Here is a 12,636-nt window from a genome sequence, read left to right as displayed (position 1 = left end):
TTTTCTTGAAAAATTACTCTTTTATTAAAAAATTACCCTTTTGGTACCTTTTCACATTTTTCATTTTCCATCCCTGCCACTTCTGATATACGGATAGTTAATCAACTATCGATTAATTGCATTTATCGAATGTATGTGGGCTAACTCGAGCAATTAGTGATAAACGTAACGTAATGTTGATGAAACCAATGAAGTGGAGTATCGTAAAGAGTATTGTTTCTCTGAAATGATGTTCGTTTGAGGGTGTGAACGTAAATATGAGCAATAATTATTAAAATATCTGTGTTTGAATAGATTAAGGATGAATATAAGTTTGGTGCGAAACAATTTGTCCGTTATATGTGTTCCATAACGTTTGTAGAGCTGGTAAAGAAGCGTAATGTATGGCTATCAATCTTATTAGGCCAATTTCGTCTAGTTAAAAATTGGAGAAGAGTTTTGGGAGATAAGAAAAACTAAAGCTCTACTTTATGACTCCATGTGTCAATATAAATAAAACCGACCTGTCTCCAAAAAATGAATGGAATTTCTTCCACAAATCATGTTAGAAATATGAAATTTTTCATTTCATATTTGGTTTATTCCAAAATATGTATTTTAATTTGAAAAAAAAGGTCTCTACAAAAAATTAATCAGCTGGAAGCTATAGCTCTGTAAAATTTTTACCATGGTATAAACATTGGAAATTCCAATTGGACACACAAAATTTGTAGAGCTTTAAAAATCAACCTTCTGAAAGCTATAGCCATGACACAATTAACAGGTAGTCCATTTAGCGCAGCTGATGTCTTGATTAACTGTCAAAGTGGGTAATTTCTACTTGAATTCGATGTGTAGTGTTACCAACCGTTTGAAAAATTATATGCAAAAATTTGACAGATAATCGAGACAAAAACAAATGTTTTTGTTTTGATACTTCACCTTATTATTGCATCATGGCTATAGCTCTGTAAAATATGTACCATGATTCAAACATCGAAAATTCCTTTTAATAATTCCAATTGGATACACGCTACGTTTGCACTAATCAACACATCAACAGCTGTTCAGTAGTTACCCTGATGGGTTGCCAATTTCAACAATTTCAAATAAACAGGGGATGTTAGAAAACATTTAGATAATTTCTACTCTTAACTCTGATGGTGTGCAAATAAATAAATCACCATTATATTAAAAAAATTTTCTGGCTAACAAAATCATAAATACAACCAAAATAAGAAATATAATTTTTGTTTATTGGGAATTTCTCATCTACGTTAGCAGATGGAACGTTTTCAATTTTCTTTCGTTCCATTTTTGACATTTTTGTCTAAACCTCATTCGTAAACAACACGGTTTCCATTTAGTCTCCATCCCACCTCATTCGTAAACTTTCGGTTATACCATTTTCAATTCATCTTTATCGGCCATTTTGTCTTCTCCTCCCATTCGTTAGCAGATGGAACGTTTTTCAATTTTTTTGTCGTTCGCATTCCTTTCAACGAAATTGCGAAAATTTCAGTAAATATTTATAAGGAATATATTTTGTGTTCGGCATTAAAATTAAGAAAATTCGTCGCGTTTCGCATCGCCAACGGAAGAGGTTATGAAAGAATGCCGTAAAAAAGAGTGGAAAAAAGGTCAATCAAAACTAAACAGAGAATGAAGAAAGTATTTGCTGGCTGCTGGAATGGAATTACAACAATTGTTTTGAATTTATGAGGTAGGTAAAAATGGATTGCTGCTGGTGCTGCTTCTGCTATTTGGGGGGGACTTATGTAGTGCTCAGCTGCGATGTAATGTTGGTGCTCAGTGTGCGGGTTGAATGTGTTCATATATTTTTTGGTGTCTTCGTTTTATGGGTGACCTCCAAAAATAACAAAGTGAATTACGAGTGGTTGCAAATTCGTGTGATGGAATGCCGGTAATTGTTGTATCAATTAATACTAATATAATATTTTCGGTGGATAAAATCGAAACATCTCGGAAAAAAGAATTGTTGTAGCACCCATCTAATTCGCCCATTACCTTATGTTTGACTTCGCCCCGTCATCATCCTCCACAAAACTCTGACTTAATACTCTGTATTCTTATGTGTTTTTTATTGCTGTAGTTTGCTTTTGTGTTTGCCCAAACCTGTCCAAACCTCATCGTGCTTATTACTTCTTCAACGCCCCACTAACTTCGTTTCGTATCCATCCAAGCAAGTAAAAAAGCAAAACAAAAAATACGAAATTACACACAAACATAGCCAGCCAGCCAGCTACATACAGCCACATTGAGACCAATGTTCGTTCGTTCGCTTCGTCCACACACACTCCACGAGTTAGCAGTTTTAAAACAGCTGCCTGACTTGTTGTGACTAACAAAACAACATACGGCCTATCTCTCCGTTTGTATTGCTTCTTCTTCGTCTACTCCACAGTTTGCATTGTTTTGCCGATACTTCCCTCATGTTCAACTCCATCCATCCATCCTGCTTCTCTTACTCCAGAATTTGTATCATGACATGACGACAACAACCAACAGTGAGTGAGCCACCACCACCACACCATCACCAACAATCGTCCGTCATCATCATCGCTGAAGTAGCAGCAGCAGTATTACCACCACCAACAACAACAACAAGTTTTTACCATATGGGTTGTGTAGAGCTGATGACTTGCTCTGCAACCTGGCCCCTCTAACTCCTCGGCCTGAGGCTTTGCTTGAACCACGAACCACTCTAATCTACAGCTTTTTTGTGCTAACTTTTTCTCACTCTCCTCCGCCTGCTCCTCCTTGGCTTGTTCCTCGTCATCACCACCATCATCATTGTTGTTGTTGTACTACTATTGCTTGCATCTTTTGCCTCTGGTATATGGTATTATCTTGGTGGCTATGTGTGTTTGTGTATTTAACTGATTTGCCACTTTTGGTGCTTTCTTCAAGTGTGGTGTGGTGTGCTGTTGTTCCATTACTGCTGTTGTCGTCGTCTTCGTCGGTGTTGCTGTTGTTGTTGTTGGTGTGACGTTTGCCGGTTTTTCTGCTGCCATTTTAAGTTTTATTCGTCTGTTTTCATGTTGTATTTCGTCGATTTTGTATACGTTTTTGTTGCTGTTGCTTTTTGGTTGCATCCCAACGATACTATTAAACGAGCACACAGACCCAGCACAAGTAGGAGCACCAAACAACCAACAAACGACCAACAGTAAGCAGTTGCCCAACAAATAATTTAATGTACACCGACCGACCGATCAGCATTACCCACCATTTGTTGGTTGCTTAAAAACAAAACTTTTAACTAATTTAGCTTAACTTCGAATATTGTCCAAACGAAATCCAGCGTAGTAATCACACATTTTATTGTCTTCTTTTTCAGGTCATTTTGCCCAAAATTGGTATCAGTGTTTCTTTAGTGTTATTGCCTTTGCCGATTGAGCTTTGAGTGTGGTTATTGTTATTTTCTTCGTCGCTTTTTTTGCGGTGTCGTATTTGTGTGTGGATCTTTAAGTGAAACATTGTGAAATTTCACCAATTAATTTGCATTTGATCGGCAGACTACTTAAAGCAAAAGCAGAGAATTTCAGAATAAAACTCAGTATGAGTTTGAATTTGGAAACACCAAGAATTGCCAAGAAAATATTGTTTTAAATCAAAGAAAAAAAATAAAATAACGCGCGATATTAATTTGTGTTGAGCGACACTCAAAGTAAAAGTAAAATATTAAATCTGTTTTCTGTGTTACTTTTCTTATTATTGCTGTTCGCTACATACCACCACCACGTACATCCACCCACCCACTCAGCAATATTGTGAAAATATATACTGAAAATTGATAAAAAAAATCGGAAAATACGACAACTGCTCAGTAACCAGCAGACATTTTGACGACAACGGCATAAGGCAAGCAAATAAAAAAACGAATTCAATACAATATATGTTTTATCAAAGCCACCCGCTGCCACCAGCCAAATTTACAAACACATACACACTCAACAACAATAATTATCAGAAAAAGTCGTTTATGTGCAACGAACCAAATTGTTATAAATAAATTAATATTAAAAACACAAAAATTGAATTAGAAAAAAAGTAAATAAAATTGTGAAAGTGTCTTAAAAAATACTTGAAAACATAAAAAATTCAGTTTATATTGTGTTCAAACAACAAAAGAAATATATATAAAAAGAAGACAGCAACAACAACGCCAGTATGGAATCAGCCTTGGAGGTGTTATCACGTGCTGCCACCATGGTGCAGCAGGACAATGCAAACGGTAAGACAAACCAACCAACCAGCAAGATTTATTACTCTTGATATTGACACTGAAAGCCTAAAAGCATGCAGCACTTTTTTATTAAATGGAATATTTACCATTTTTTTATTTTAGAGTCATAGTAGAATTATAAAAATAACGGTTATTCAAATTTATATAATCGAAAATAAGGATATTTAGAACATTTATAATATTTAACGTTAGATTAATCTGCAACCTTTATACATATATTATTTGAATTAGAATGGACTTGAAAGACTTCTGAAAGGTGGTTTTATTTACATTGTACAATACTATATAATGCCAATAAGGTTGTGTATCAAATGAAATTTCGAAATCTACAATAAAATTTTACATTGATATTTAGCCGAGCTATTATCGATAATATGAAAATTTAGATTTCAAACATATAAACTTGTTTTCAAATAATTTTTTGTTATTCACAATAATTGTTAGTTGAGTACTTAATTCGGTTTGCTCCATTATCTTTTTTAAGGAGCACCAAAACCATTGATAAAAAACAATAGAATTAAAAAAAAAAATAATGTAATTTTTAAGTAATATCCTGTCATTTATAAATACCTACTTTGTTTTGCCAACAAACTTATGTCAAAAGCTATTAACTAATATTTCAGATATGAATTACCTTCTTGTATGAAAAATATTTTGTCCGTTCCGAACTAGATCGCATTAAAATTTGAATACTATTATTTGGGTCATTACCTCCACTTGTTTTTAATATGACTCCACATTGAAAGAATTTCTTCGGAAGCCCAGAAAACTTGTAAGCTAAGTTAAAATATTCATATTTCAAAAAAGAAATACCACAGGTAGTAGTACTACCCGGAAAGTTTTGTCATTGACTGTAGAACACAATAATTCTTGTTAAAGAAATGTGTAAAATAAACCCTCAATGGCCGGAAGCAAGGTGAATTCACATTTGACACCATACTTCTTGTGTTCACTCATTTGAAATATTTTAATTCTTGAAAAAGAAAAAAATAAGTGGCCAACAACGACGTTAACATTTCCTAGTATTACACCAACAACAGATGGTAGTGAGCGACCAAGTTAGCGTATAAATGACTGAATGAATGACAGAACATAGTTATGTGACTTTGTTGGGATCTCTTGCTGCCATAATTACGGTTTAATTAAGCGTAAACAGTACAGAAGTTCTTAGAACACCCTTTTGTTTGCTGTAGCCACCATTTGATGTTTTTGTTTCACTCACTTACTTTTGACATGTGTACGATGTCGGTGATGGTGGTGTTTATTCATATGAAAAGTCTTGTGTTGTTTCCATTATAGTTTTAATAGTTTTAAAGCGGTAGTATAATGTCTAGACCCATTAGTAGGATTTTAATTCACATTTTTTTAGTTTTATTGTTTGTCTGAGTGTTAACAATTATTGTTATTATTATTGTTTTTTATTTTGTTTTTGTTAAGGAATTTGCTTTTGTTTTGCAGAATTTATATTTCATTCTTGAGAAATTCCTATGTTAATCCCCTAATGTTTTGTGATGGTGCCAATGGCGCGGTTGCCAACGCCAAAAAGGGGGCTGGGGGTTAGATGGATAGATGGACGGTGCAGGAGACGTATTTGTTGAAAATAAAATTAATTTCTTTTATATAGCCATTCATTATGCCTCAAAATTGTTTTCACAAATATTTCACATCACACAAAAATACAAAAAAAATGACAGATGAAATACAAAAATAAATAAATAAAAAAATTAACATACCAAATGGACATCTACAAAATATTTACGTTTAGTTGAAATATGTGCCTACATGTATGGAAACGAACACACACATACATGCATACTTATATATAGTCAGCGTATTTGTACAGTGTTTTGTAAAATGTAAAATTATATAGAAGTTTTACTAATCTATATCAGAATTGTCAGAACGTATCAATTCTTGCAGGTTCCTTAAGAGGAATTAAAAAAGAGTTTTGTATTTCATTCCTGACTAATTTTGCGATTGATTGATTGAACAATAAATAAATGGTTATTGAAGAATCTTTTTGAGAACAGTTTAAAGACATAAAATAATGAAGATAAAATGAGACATAGGCAACATTTACAAACAGCTGATTTTCTAATTGATACACATACTATGTTTTGATCCATATATAATAAATATATAAACTGTAATGTTGTATGGACTATTAGTTTTGGTACTGCATTTTGATATTTTTTAAATTCTATAGATCAAATTACCTTTTATTGGTTTTATTATTTTAAATTTCTTCCATTTTTATCACAACACGTCTTTCTTCTGTCCACTGTCTCTGCACTAAACTGCCTCAACTTTGAATACCAATGTGTTTTTCAGTTCCCCCCCAAAAGTGGGCGTTAAGTAGGCCCACAAACAACAATCGAAATATTTCGTTGATCTACAAAAAAATGAAAAAAGCGGAACCAATAATAATACAAAATAATAAGTTATGGATTTGTTTTGAAATTCTTTATGACCGAACAACAACTTTGACAATAGACAAATGGTTTTATTTAGTGCTGTGTATACCAAAAGGAAGACTTACAGTCGTGGGCATAAGAATTATAATAAAAAGTAAATAATTATTTCCAAAAATTGTAAGTATGGTACAATTTTTGAATTATTGAGTTCATACTCAACATAATTAATGGAAGTTGTTCACATACTGTCATGATTTCTTTATGATGACATCGAAAGAAGTCGTCAAGTAGGATATCTCTCCACCTTATACGAAATTAATCAAATTGGCATATTAGTAATCGTATATAAATTGCAATTACTCAAATAATGAATAATTTTTTAACTTAAAATTACTTTGATATGAAATAAATAATGATAGAATTAGAAAAAAAAAAAACATGGAAAGAGGTCGTTAAACTCGACCGGTCAGAACTTTTTATTATGGGGATTGGTCAGAACAATTATATGGGAATTATACCTCATTGTGGAAGGCTACCAAAAAAATTAGTTGATTCTTTGAGAAAACGATGTATGTATAAAATTGCAGGCACTTAGGTTGGCAAATTTTGCAAGGATCATAACATGCTGAAGATGGTTGGGACCTTTATATATCCGTCATATAAATAATCAAAACATGGTCCCATATTAGGCATATGTGGTGCAATCAAAATATAAAGGTTAATCAAAACATTAGCCAATATTGACATTTTTCTTCTAAAAATCAGACATTTCAAATTATTGACAATTAGGTTTTAAATGCGACGGTACAAAAATGTGAATCGATATATTTAATTTAATTTAATTTAATTTATTTATTCACAATAATTTCAAAGTCCGCAGACCACATTTAAGAAATTACAAAAATGTCCTCGAATAAAATAAAACAAGATATATTTCATTTTCAATTTTTAAGCCTTAATGATTTAAACCCAAAAGCGGTCCATTAACTCAATTTTAATATTCTTCTTCCTCCATGGCAAAAATATTTCTTACATTCGTCATATTGTAAAAATACCGTTTATCCATATTTGAAATTCCTTTTATGGCAAAAAACAAAACTATGTAGGCATTTTCTTTTCAAAAGTATCCAAAAAAATCGTTTATAATACTTTACAAAATTTTTTAGTGACATATTTCAAAATATGATTCATGTCGCCACAATCCCTTTGTGTGTGTGCTGGGTCTTTAGCACATTGAACAGCAAACATTTTAAGGTCACCATGTAAATGGTTGTGTCCAACATTCCATTCCATGTAATAACGGACAACGGCATTGGCAGTGGTTTATTTGTTTCACAAAATTTCCACCAAATACCCAAATGAAAGAATGCAACTTAATACCCATCAAAATCATCCTCAATGTTAATTTTATGTCCGTCCGTCCAATCATCCGTTTGTCGTTTGGAATGCGTATAATTCGGAATTTATTGTTATTTTACATCGTGTCATTAGTAAAGAATGCGCGCGCTTTGTATAAAGAAAAAAAAAATCGGAATACATCCCAAAACAAAATGCAACAAAACTTCCGCCAACGCATGTCATTCCATTGTCACAATGCCACACACATACACACAGAGAAATACTTGTCGAGACATTAGGGTGAAACGGTGAATATTTGTTTTATAATTTACACAAATTTTGAAAGGTCTGATGTATTTTGTCTAACATATAACCTAGAAATATTATAAAGAATCCAATAAAAATTGGGACCTTACAAAATCAGGGTATGAAGCAGGGATTTATATTCTCAAAAAGTGAGGAGTAGATTTTTATTTAAACATAATAATTAATTAGTTTTTTATGACAAGCTTTCCAAATGACATAATTTGTATTTGACTGCTTGTCAAATTGGCTGGTGGCAACTATACAATGTGTTAACAACCTCATAACACGCTTCAACGATTTTCTAAAATATTTCACCGAAAAGTATTGCGAATGCGGTTCGCAACATACTCACCTAAATATTTTCGAGCAAATATGCAAACAAAAAGAAAATCAAAATATTTCGATGCACTTGTTTTCTGATGCATTTTCGTGCCAATTACAATTGTTCTGTACATTCACACACACAATATTGGATACTATGTTGAGAATGCAACAAATACAATTTAACAAATCATCGCCACCATGAACATTGTCATTCGATCCTTTTCGGCTCGCAAATGAAACCTAATTGGACTTTATTCAAGAAGAATCTTTGTCTCTTCATAAAAATGCTAAACTGGGTATTGACGAGGCATCTTGCTCAAGTTCCTGGTACTCTGACAATTATGAAATATTTCTCCATTCAGTGACGCTAGTGTGGTCATAAACGTACTAAACTAGAAATAATTTAAAATGTATTTCAGTATAAACTTCTATCATTCATCCCCTTGATTAAAAAAAGGCGGTATTTGGACATTAGGGATGGGGGGCTTCTATTTTTCCTTCTCATTGATTAATTCCTTGCATACAAAATCGGAAATTAATCGGAGTAACAATACACAATATCGAAAATATAGAGTCAACTCTCTGCTGAAATTTTGTGCTTGTAAACAAAATACATTCAATTAAATTTCCCTTCAGAGTATGTGCAAACTACTCGGAAAATATTCGAAAAGAACCCTTAGAGAATTCAGAAAAAAAATCTGATATCAGAGCCCTCGGTTTGTTTTTCCAAAAATATTGAAACAAAAAATATTTGTGAGAATATTATTAAATATTTTAATACTTATCTTCTACATTTTCTTTGATTTTTTTTTTTGTAATTTACACATTTTATTTCGTAAAAGAAATTCCTTGCGAAAAATCATGTCACACTCACGTTTGCACATGTGTGTTTTTTGTTGTCATTTTATTTTTCAAAATAAATTCCTTTTGTTGTTGCTGCATATTTTTGTTTAAAAAGGAATTTCAAATATTTTATTATTATTTTTATTTTATTTTTGTTTCAAATTTAATTTATCTATGTGAGAGAGTGTGTGTTTGTCTTCTTTTTGTTATGACATGTTTTCATGTTTTGCAAATATTTTTTTTCTTTTCTTTGGCTACTCAATCTTGTGATGTGTCTCAGATGATGATTGGTGGAGAATACGAAATTTTGAATTTAAAACAAAAACAATTTAATTTATGAAAACATATTTAATGGCTTGGGGTGGTTTGTATTTTATTTGCCATATTTTATTTTTTGGTGTTGTTGTTGTTATTTTGACAAATTTTCTTCGCATATAAAACAAAATTAATAAAATATGAATGCAAACAAACGATAATTTCGTTGGGGGCTAATGAACGACCCGATAAACATTTAAATCAGTTGACAGTTGGGGGTATGACAGCAAATGTTTGTTGTCGTTTTTGTTGCAGCAGCTGATTTGCTCTACTGTGCGAGACTCGTCTGACCGCGATCGATAAAATCGCTTCACTCGCGTGCTGTTTGTTGGTGTGTTTGTTTCTGTTGTGTTGTGTTGTTTGCTTGTGTTTTATTTGATGACTGCCATGAGGCAGTCGTGGCCGAGCGGTTAAGGCGTCTGACTAGAAATCAGATTCCCTCTGGGAGCGTAGGTTCGAATCCTACCGACTGCGAGAAGATCAATTTTTTGTATTTTTGTTTTAGAAAATATTTTAAAATTTAATAAAGATATCAAATATGATTTAGTTTATAAAAAGGAGAATATTTGAATGAAACTTATAGAAAATCTGTATATTAAAGTCTGAATATTGAAGAGGAATATCCTATATATACAGTCTGACCGCAGAATATAGGCGCTATAGGCGATAGTCGTTATATGCAATATCAAATAAAAAGCGAGACCTTTGGATGATAAACTATTTGTACTGTAGAAATGAAGGTCCATATTAAGGGAACATTTCATGCAAGGGTGATCTCGACGTATGAAATTATCAACTCGATATTCTAACTAGATGTTAATTTCCCATTATCATAGACGTCATCAATCACAAAAATCCGTTTCGATTGTTATACTTTCCCATGCTCCAGTGGCATATTCTAGAAATTTATCTATGTAACTGGATCTTTCCCATATACATATGCAAATCATAGCATAATTAAAAAATATATATGCTGTATAATTCACTAAGGAAATAAAAAAATCAACATTCTCCCCAAAATTAATGACAATTTAATGTTAAAAGATCTTAACGAATTATTTTACCCGGACCCCTTTAAAATCATGATAGTGTTTTTTGACCAAACTTAAAAACAAAACAAAAACTCGTTAAAATTTCGGTATATCTTGGCTTGCGTTTTGAGCGCGAACGGAAGTGGAAGACATTCATAACAATAAAAAAAAAAGTTAGTGGAATGGAGAATGGCTTGAAGTGAGTGCCAGACAACCGGCCAACTTAACAAAAATATCAACAGTAGCAACACGAACAACAACAACAAAAGAACAATCACATAATGCCAGACGTCACTCAGTTCGTCCGTCCGAACAGACAGAGAGACCCCATTTAGTTCGTTTTATGTGGTTTAATATTGTGTTGCTGCGTAACGCTCTAAAGTGGTAGCCCAAAAAACACAAAATAACTTTTTAATAGTATTTTCTTTTTGATTGCTCTTAAGACTGTCAGCCAGACAGCCGACCAACCGACCGATCGACCGATCCGGCCAGCCACTTGAGTGAATGACCAAACGTCAACAAACAAACAACAGCACAAATAAACACATGCATGTGTAACATATTGTCCCCCCACCCTACCACTCCTTACTTGGCTAAAGGTAATTCCATTAACAAATAATGAAGAAACAAGTTTTTGGAAAATTGCTTCTCCAATAATTAAGGCAACAATCTCCCCTCCCATATTTTTTTAGTTTGGTTTGGTTCCGTCATCATTATCAGCATCGTCATCGTCACCGTTCCCCCATAATTATCATCGTCATCATCATGATCGTGATCAGCATCAACATCGTCGTCGTTGTCAGCCAGTGTAAATGTAAAGACCAGTAGCCAAATATCGGCTTTATGAAATTTAACAAAGAAATGAAATGAACAAAAAAAATCTGAAATGAAATGAAAGGAGTCCAAGCCGTGGCGTGGAATTGTTGTGTTTATCTTTTAACATATATTTCATTGTTAGCTCGGCTTAACGTCATCGTCATAATGAACATGTGTAGCTTTGGCCTCTCTCCGCCTACTTGGCCTCCCAAAAACGAACGAAGGTATGGAACCAATAATTTACATTGAAAAAGGGGGAGTTACTATTCAGTTTTTTTTATATTATTTCATTGCGGTCCGCATTTTTTTCTTCATAAAGAAGCATACATATGTATGTACATGTGTATCTTGAAGAAATCTGTACAACAATGTAGTTATATATGTATTTAAAGAAATGTTTTGTTGCACATTGGCATTTTCTTGATGAGACCTACATTTTTATATTTTTTTATAATTGCAAATTAATCAGTAATATCTCGAACAATTCGTCGCGATGTTGAAAACCCAATATTTAAAATAGAAATTCTGCATTGACAACCTTAGTATTTCTAGAATGTTTGATATTCCAAATGGGAAATATGAGTCCACGTTTTGATGTAGCTCCTCTATAAAGATTTCCTCCAATATTCGCTATTTAGGGGATTTTAGACACGTTATATTTTATAGCCTCATTATAAAAGTTCCAATCAATTTTGGATATTCGTCAAAATGTTCTATAGAAAATGGGAAGGGTTCTCCTTTATTGAAGAAATTTCTAAGGCAAATTACGTAAAGGAGGGCCCTTCAAATTTTCTATAGATAATTCGTGGGGAAGTTCCCTTCACGTTTTCTAAAGAAAAATCCTAGAGAATCCTCTTAAAATTGTTTATAGACAATTAGTAAGAAAACGATCCTCTAATTTTTCTGTAGAACATTCGTAAGAAAGGGACCTTTCAAATTCGCTATTGAAATTCGTATGAAAGGGACTCCTAAAATTTTCTATAAAAATTCGTAAGAAAGG

At 32.8% G+C, this 12,636-nt stretch overlaps 1 non-coding gene across 1 annotated transcript; it reads left to right on the top strand.

The window, feature by feature from the left end:
* Window positions 1-10,181: 10,181 nt before the first annotated feature.
* Trnas-aga (transfer RNA serine (anticodon AGA)) lies at window positions 10,182-10,263 on the top strand. The gene has a single exon. It is a non-coding gene; the product is annotated as a tRNA-Ser (tRNA).
* Window positions 10,264-12,636: the final 2,373 nt, after the last annotated feature.

The sequence above is a fragment of the Musca vetustissima genome, unplaced genomic scaffold (genome assembly GCF_032173495.1).
Source record: "Musca vetustissima isolate MV318-11 ecotype Yass unplaced genomic scaffold, APGP_CSIRO_Mvet_v1 utg12664, whole genome shotgun sequence".
Lineage (NCBI taxonomy): Eukaryota > Metazoa > Arthropoda > Insecta > Diptera > Muscidae > Musca > Musca vetustissima.
The sequence above is the reverse complement of the archived record's forward strand: the minus strand, read 5'-3'. Positions and strand labels throughout refer to the sequence as shown.